General features: G+C 42.5%; 2 non-coding genes across 2 annotated transcripts; one reads left to right on the forward strand and one right to left on the reverse strand.

Annotated features, from left to right (window-relative positions):
• The first annotated feature begins 4,467 nt into the window (after positions 1-4,467).
• TRNAQ-CUG (transfer RNA glutamine (anticodon CUG)) lies at positions 4,468-4,539 on the forward strand. The gene has a single exon. It is a non-coding gene; the product is annotated as a tRNA-Gln (tRNA).
• Positions 4,540-7,555: 3,016 nt separating this feature from the next.
• TRNAQ-CUG (transfer RNA glutamine (anticodon CUG)) lies at positions 7,556-7,627 on the reverse strand. The gene has a single exon. It is a non-coding gene; the product is annotated as a tRNA-Gln (tRNA).
• Positions 7,628-7,996: the final 369 nt, after the last annotated feature.

A 7,996-nucleotide genomic window follows, 5' to 3' on the forward strand; every position in this document is an offset into this window, starting at 1 on the left:
CGGAAGAAACAGACAGAACAGAGGGAGAAGGTAAAAAGACAATGCAGAGAACAGACAAGAGACAGAAGAGAAGACTGGAAAACAAACCCAGACTAACCCCTTCAGCTCGTGGACGTCACTTTTCTTTTATTCTCGTTGCAGTCAGATTATTTTATTCAGTGTCGGGAAGTCCCCCAGAGGAGAAAGAGTTAATGAAGGCTGAATCTAACCTCTGCAGTTCGAACGTTTATCCCGCGGTGAATAGAAACGTTTGGCGATAGCAAGGATGAAGTAAGAAAAGTCTGAGAGAGAGAGAGAGAGAGAGAGAGAGAGAGAGAGAGAGAGAGAGGCTCTTTATCACGTTAATTCAGCTGCAGTACAGTTTCTGATCTTTCTCATCCTTATTTCTTTCTACGTGCCAAATAAAATAATATGAATGTAACAAGAATACAAAATAAATGTGCGTCCAATATTGTGTTTACTTTAACTTGGCCGTAAATTGCAATCTGTTCACGAATGCCGAGTTGGGATATTAGATCGTCGCTACAAATGGCCGCTAAAATAATTGCCTCCACCAGTATCACCACCACCACCACTACCATCATCATCATCATCATCATCATCATCATCATCATCATCATTATCACCACCACCATCGCCATAGCCCCATGTGAGGCAGTGACCGGAAGTGAGGCATTATGTCCAACTTGCCGGAAGTTGAACGCTCTCGGTCCCCTTCATCTTCGTCTTCCTACCCTTCTTGTTCGTGTGTGTGTGTGTGTGTGTGTGTGTGTGTGTGTGTCTCGTATAATGTTAATCACATAATTTTTCCATTGCACCTGCTTTCTCCATGACTCACGCACCACTATCCATTCTCACTTCCTTTCTATCATTTCCTTTCCCTGTTCAGTCATTATCTTCCTGTGACCTCTTTCTATCTCTTGCCTACTTTATTTCATCTATTTCTATCCCATATCTTCTTCATTTATTATCCTCTCATTTCTTTTCTTTCGTTTCCCTTCACTATTCACTAATTTTCTTCTTGCCTCCCGTTTCTCCTATCTTTTATTTTTCATGTATCGTCCTTCCCTCTGCACTTATCTTCTTGGCTGCTTTCACCCTCCACTTCCCCTCCTCTCTTTTCCCCTTCCTCTCCAGTCATGTCCTTCCTGTCCTTCTCTCCTCCGTTTCCTTAGTTTATCGTTTTTTTCCCTCGCATCTCCTTCCTTTTTTATATATATATCCCTCTTCTCTGTCCCTCTTTTTTCTTTTCACGTCTTCGTTCATTCTGTTTTCTTCCTGCTGTCCTTCTGCCTCCCACTCTTTCCTTTCTTTCGCCTCCTCCATCGTCCGTTTCTTCCTCTTCTTCCTTCTTTGTCTCACTCCTCACTCCCTCCTTTCTCACTGTCTCTGTATCTCTTTTTCTCCTCCATTTGTCCCTTTCTTTTTCCCTCCTCTCTGCTTTTGTTTCTTCTTATTTTCTTCCACTGTTTCTTACCCCTTTTCCTTTCCCTCCCTCCCTGTCTCTCTATCTCTCCTCCCTCCCTGTTTCTGTCTCTCCTCTGCACCTTTCTTGTCTTTCTCCTATCCTTTCTCTCTGTCTCTCCCTCACCCTGTTCTTCCTTTTGTTATTCTCCCTCTCCCTCTCCCTCCTTCCTTTTACCCTCTTTCCCTCCTCTCCATCTATCTCTGTTTCTTTCCCTTTGTCTCTCCCTCTCCCACTATTGTTTCTCTCCCTTCTTCTCTGTCTTTCCCTCCTTTCTGTTTCCTTCTCTCCCCGTCTGTCTCTTATCGTTTCCCTCTGTGTCTCTCCCTCTTTCTCCTCTCTGTATCATCTCACCTTTCCTTCTTCCTTCCGCACCTCTTTTCCTCCAGTCTCCTCTTTTTGTGTGATGTCTTCGTCTCCCCCACACCTGCATCTCGCATCTCACTTGTTCCTCCTTCCGCGTCTCCTAATTTAGCTCATACCACGTGCTGTGTTTCTCTGTCTGTCTCTCTCTCTTTCTATATATACCGGTATATGATTTTTCAAGCGTCGATCAACATGCACATTATTATTAAGTTATCTCTGTGCCCTTAATGTTGAACAAGCTGCAGTAATTTATCGGCCTTGTTACTGAAATTGAGAGGGCAAAGGAAAAGAAGCATCCCCAAAATTTATGACAATTTCTTAAGCACCTGATGAATGTAGAACGTACCTGAGTGCTCTGTATCGTCCTTTCCCACACTCTGTATTGTGGGATGCAGGGAACTGCAATGGAATAATTATAACCACACCATCGAAATTCCGGCCTTAACTGCACCCTAGCTCTCTTGGGTTTTATAATAATACGATCCGATGACTCCTGACTCGATATTGACCTTGCGGCTGTTATCACCTAAGGGTTGTGCATTATGTACTTTGTGGTGTGACGTCACCTGCTCGTCTGTGTGCATGTGCATGGAAATCACAGTATCACAGGAACACCGAGGCAGATGAGGTGTTGTCACCAGATTAGATACCAGTAGATATGCTTGGTGTGATTTTATTATCTTTTATACGTACACAAAATTAGAGACGCAACTGATGTGAAGAAAACGAGGATGTTAGGAAATCGAGTCCCTACTGCGGCACGGAACAATATGGCTATGTTATTATAAACTGTTTTAAAGCAGGGATGATGATGAATGAATGGCACAGTTTATGAGATATTTTCTGAAAGCTTCTATTTGTTGTTTTCATTTTCTAGTTTGTGAGTCCTTCCCACCCAGGTATGGTATGGGAAACTGGGAATACCTTTGCCACGACTACAACGTAATTCATGCCTCCTGTGGACGGGAGGAGAGAACTCGTATACAGCTCGTATACGTGGCTGTCTTGGGTCAGATATATACATATTTAGACACTGTTATTCATTCATCATTCATTCATTGCCAGACGCCGTTATTATGAAGAGACAAATGCCGGAAATACTGCACTGTTAACTGTGCATGCATGTTAACAAGCAAAATGTAAGCGTACTGTATGAATATATATATATATATATATATATATATATATATATATATATATATATATATATATATATATATATATATATATATATATATATATATATATATATATATTTGTGTGTGTGTGTGTGGTTGTGTGTAAATTACCATGTTACAATATATGTTGCAACAGAAAACATGGCATTGCTTAAGTGGTTAATCTGAAGGGTTGGTAGGTATAGATTTTGTAGTGCCGTTAATTGTTCATTTGTAAGAAATTATACCCACGTATCAAAGCTGTGTTAATTGTGAAGTTACAGCATAATTCCAGGTCAGATCAAAACCGCTGTATCTTCACGATAAGCACAAATCAGCATGTGGTATAGTGTTTGTCATTTTAGGGTTGAGGTAGGTGCACTGATTTGGCAGTGTTTATTCAGGTGTTATAACAAAGAGCAGTTTAAGGACCGGTAGTCTTCTCTTACACTTCTTGCCTTTTTTTTTTTTTTTTTTTTTTTTTGTACCATTTCTTCTCCACTTATTGGCGTTTATTCGGCCTCTTTTTACCATTTTCTTCTATGTTTCATGTTTTTAATTCCTACTTGCATTTCTCTTGTGCTAGATCACAGCAACCTTCATTAACCTTCATTTTCCCATTCATCATGTTCCCCTTTCCCTCTCTCCTCCATGTTCCCTCCTCTCCCTTCACCATGTTCCCTCCTCTCCCTTCACCATGTTCCCTCCTCTCCCTTCACCATGTTCCCTCCTCTCCCTTCACCGTGTTCCCCACTCTTCCTTCATCGTGTTCCCCCCTCTCCCTTCACAATGTTTCCCCTTCTCCCGTCTCCACGTTCCCTCCTCTTCCCTTCACCATGTTCCCTCCTCTCCCTTCACCATGTCCCCCTCTCTACCTTCACCATGTTTCCTCCCTCTCCCCCCACCATGTTTCCCCCTCTCCTCCCATCTTCTTCCTCATCCTCCTCACTTTTTCCCTTACCCTTCTCTCCACGCCACCCACCACTTTTTCTCCTTCCTCTTCCTTCAGCTCCACTCCCCCTATCGTGTTCCACCACCGTCCCTTTCACTCCACTCCCCCCCACCTTTTCCCCCTCTTTGTTCCCCACTCTCCACTCCACTTCCTTCTCACCTCATCCCTCCCTCCTCCATTCCACCTCACAGTCTTAATTTCTCCTCCATATCTCCTACTCACGCTGTCGCCTGGTGTGTGAGGATAAGTCGCACTGCACATCTAACACATGGGGTCAACTCAGGTCACGGCAGAGATGAAGGGAGATGTTGAAGTAATAATTTAGCCAGTCACAGTTAAACTTGTTGGAAATGAGTGGTATTTGAGTTTGACTTCTATCATCAATTTTTCTTTCTGTAGTGCGCCTATACGCTAATGATAATGTGATAATAAAAGCATTACATACAGCTAAAATATTAGTTTGGAAATCATACACAGGACATGAAAAAAGTCTCATCACCATGACACAGTTTACCCCTCCATCCATCGGTCCCATGGTGTAATGGTTAGCACTTTGGACTCTGAATCCAACAATCCGAGTTCGAGTCTCGGTGGGACCTCACGGAGTACTTTTCGTTTTTAATAATAGCCACTCGCCAATACCATGTGCACCGCCTTCCTTCATAGATTATCTCCCTTACCCTTCCTTCCCGTTATCGTAAATGGATCGTGGTATTTACGCGACCCTGTACAGGAAGGGAGTTGAGACGATAAACTAAGATGGTGTCATGCACTATCACTAGCAAACGTTCACTGACAATCCCTTGGCAGCATTATGTTTACGAACGTTTTCCCATTCCTCCCCGAACGTCAGAAAGTGTCATGTAACACTTTATATCGCCACATACGACAGAGGAAGTGTTGGTATTATCACGTTTGCTGTGTGGGGTTTGGTACACATACACGCCGAGGAAAGAAGATATTAGATGACTACCGTATATTTATTTATTAGTTTTTACTCAGATATCCCGTGAGTAATAATTAAAAAAAAATATGAGTTTGTCCCATCTACAGCAACATACTCGTAACAGTAGGCCCTTGCCTGAGATGGTCCAGCATGGTTCAGCCTCTAGATGTGGTAAGACTTGAGCATCACCTAATTATTCTTGACAGGAAGACTAAGAAATGGGAGTTATAGCACGATGTATCCTTAGTAGGTTTTTTATTCTTTTGTTTGTCGAGTGGTATCTCTATGAATTTTACTTTGGTTTCCACGTATTGACGGAAGGTTTCACGATTTTGTTGATTAGATAAGGTCAAGGTTTTAGCCTAACTGCTCTTCTTGTTTAAATCTCGTAAAGCAGTCATGCTCTTGTGGTTAATCATACTCTTAGAAAAAGCTGCTTAATATTGGCATGAGCCCACTTCCACTCGTATACAGCATCTGTCGACCGATAAGCTATTGTAAACGAGGAACACGATTTGTTTGTCTGGTTTAAAACTCATGGATGGTACAGTAATGCTTGGGGTCAACGAGCCGCACAGATCAAAAGTTAACAGTTAGTGCAGTATCTTGGCGGGAGGTATTCAATTTTTTTTTCACTATACATTTATTTTTCTTAATGTTCATGGATGTAGCCTAGTTGTGGTTGGTAGTTTAAGTTTGGTTTATGTGGTAATAGGCATGGTGGCTTTTGTTTGGTTGTGATAGTGTATATCGATTAGTGTGGTGTTGATACTAGTTGTGGCTGTGGTAGTGGTGGTGGTACTATACTCTTTTTTTCCTCCCTTTCCCCCTAAAGGAGGATGGCAGCCTGGGAAGGAAGGGTATCACTGGCCTGCAGCCCATTGGGTTCACGTTCAGATGAACCTGGGGTTGCGATTGCTACTACTAACACCACTACAGCTGCTGCTACTACCATTACTGCTACTGCTGTTACTATTATAACTTGCCCTTAAACTGTCATTTCTCCTTTTTTGTAAGTTGATTTTTAACACTAGAATATGATGCTGGTCATGAATAGGAGCTATTGAAAGGATGTAGAATCTTAGCATTGGTCTTTCTCTGCCACTGAGCTATGTGAAATAATTTGAAAAAGGATGAAAATCTTGGTCAAGTTACGGTAAAAGCACTATAGTTGTTTATGCAGTAGAAGTAGTAGTAGTAGTAGTAGTGGTTGTAGTAGTAGTAGTAGTTCCAGGTGTATCTGAGATGTGAACCAAGCGGACTATAGGATTAAACTGCCGCTCTGCTGTCCACCATCCTCCCTTTGGGGAATAGGGAAGTAGCTGAGGGGTAGGGTGGGTAGGTATACAAGTTCGATCCACTGTAGAACAACACTACACCCCACCTTCTTTGACCCCAGACAGAGAAGGCCACTACACCAGACCGAAATAGTATAAGGGGGGTTCTGCTAGCGTGACCTGACCTGACCTGACAATTCTGCAGTCAAATAACAGGTCATGGCCGGAAACGGGTCAGGACTGGAGTGGGGATGAAGGATATGGGTGGTCAGGGTGGTGGTGCTGGTGTGGTTTTGGTAGTTGTGGTGGTGATGATGATGATGATGATGATGGTGGTGGTGGTGGTACTGATGATGGTGTTGATAGTGATGATGGTGGCTGTCTTTGTTAGTGATGTTGGATATAGTGTTAGTGTTGATAGTGATGATGGTGGCTGTCTTTGTTAGTGATGTTGGATATATTGTTAGCGTCGATAGTGATGATGGTGATATGTTGGTGGCAGTAATTAGTGGTAGTTTTGGTGGTGGCGGTAAACTGTGATGATGGTGATGGTCACTGGTGGTGGTGATTATACCGCTGATGGTGGTGGAGCATTGGTGATGGTGATGATTATAATAGCTGTGATAATGATAGCAGTAATGGTAGTGGTATAAGTGCTAGTGGTGATGGGGTGATGATGATGATGATGATGATGATGATGATGATGATGATGATGATAGTTGCCCTGGATATACACTGTAATGATGGTTGGTGATGGTGATGGTGGTGACTGTATTAGACAGATTCGGCTAAATCACACAAGCGCAGATGAACTTGGAACAGAGAGAGAGAGAGAGAGAGAGAGTGCAGTAAAAGAAAAACAAAATCAATGTTTCCCCACCAGGCACCAGCACCTCTCACTTCACTTATTCAAATGGCGAGTGGCGACCTCTCTCAGTCACCCTCTGCTCACCCCCAGCATCAGGATTCGTGTGCATAAAAATCCTTAAGTAATTCCTGCGATAAACAAGCCTTCAAGTACCTAAATATTATCATGAATCATCCTGCCGTGTCGTATCTTTCAAGTTATTATTCTGTCTGGTCTGTTCGTGAAGATTTTGGCGGCTGTATGAGTGTGTATAAAAGTGTAATCAAGGAATCGTACTATATGCGTAACGTTGGCTGAAGAAAGTATAAGAATATCGCTCCCAGAGTCAACTTACACCTCTAGGGTTGCCATCCAATACCAGTCACACCACACACCAAAGCTAGGGTATTTTTCCCCAGTACTTTATACTGTAATTCCAGGATACAAGTTTATCAGCTCCACAAGACATTTACAGTCGTATCTACTCGTGGTAAGGCACTGGAGGAGTTACGTATATTAAAGCATGTATTAAAATCTTCTCCTTCAGGTCCCACCGAGACTCGAACTCGGATTGTTGGATTCAGAGTCCAAAGTGCTAACCATTACACCATGGGACCTGATGGAAAAAGGGTGCTTGTGGATGATTTAGTGTTTAATTACAGTAAGTCGGTAGTTAGACAAGAGTACTAGAGTTGTTCCGATCATGTGGAAGTTAATGATACCAGTAACTTCCTCTCAGCTGTATAACCTTGTCTGGCATTAGCTGGAATAGAATAATAGTTGTCCCGACCAAAGTTCCTTGATTCCAGCCATGATAGTTTAACGTTCCCAGTATTAAGACAGGCTCCTGTGGAGTATTCTTAGATGGCCAAAACTCGTCGAGCTTTATCTGGCATAGAATACCAGAGTTGTCCCGACCATGAGAAAGTTGATGATAAACAGTATTAAGGCTTAGGCTGTTATGAATCGTTTTCAGCCGAATAAGA

The sequence above is a fragment of the Coenobita brevimanus genome, chromosome 92 (genome assembly GCF_032717465.1).
Source record: "Coenobita brevimanus isolate Jiangsu-jjx chromosome 92, ASM3271746v2, whole genome shotgun sequence".
NCBI classification, from domain to species: domain Eukaryota; kingdom Metazoa; phylum Arthropoda; class Malacostraca; order Decapoda; family Coenobitidae; genus Coenobita; species Coenobita brevimanus.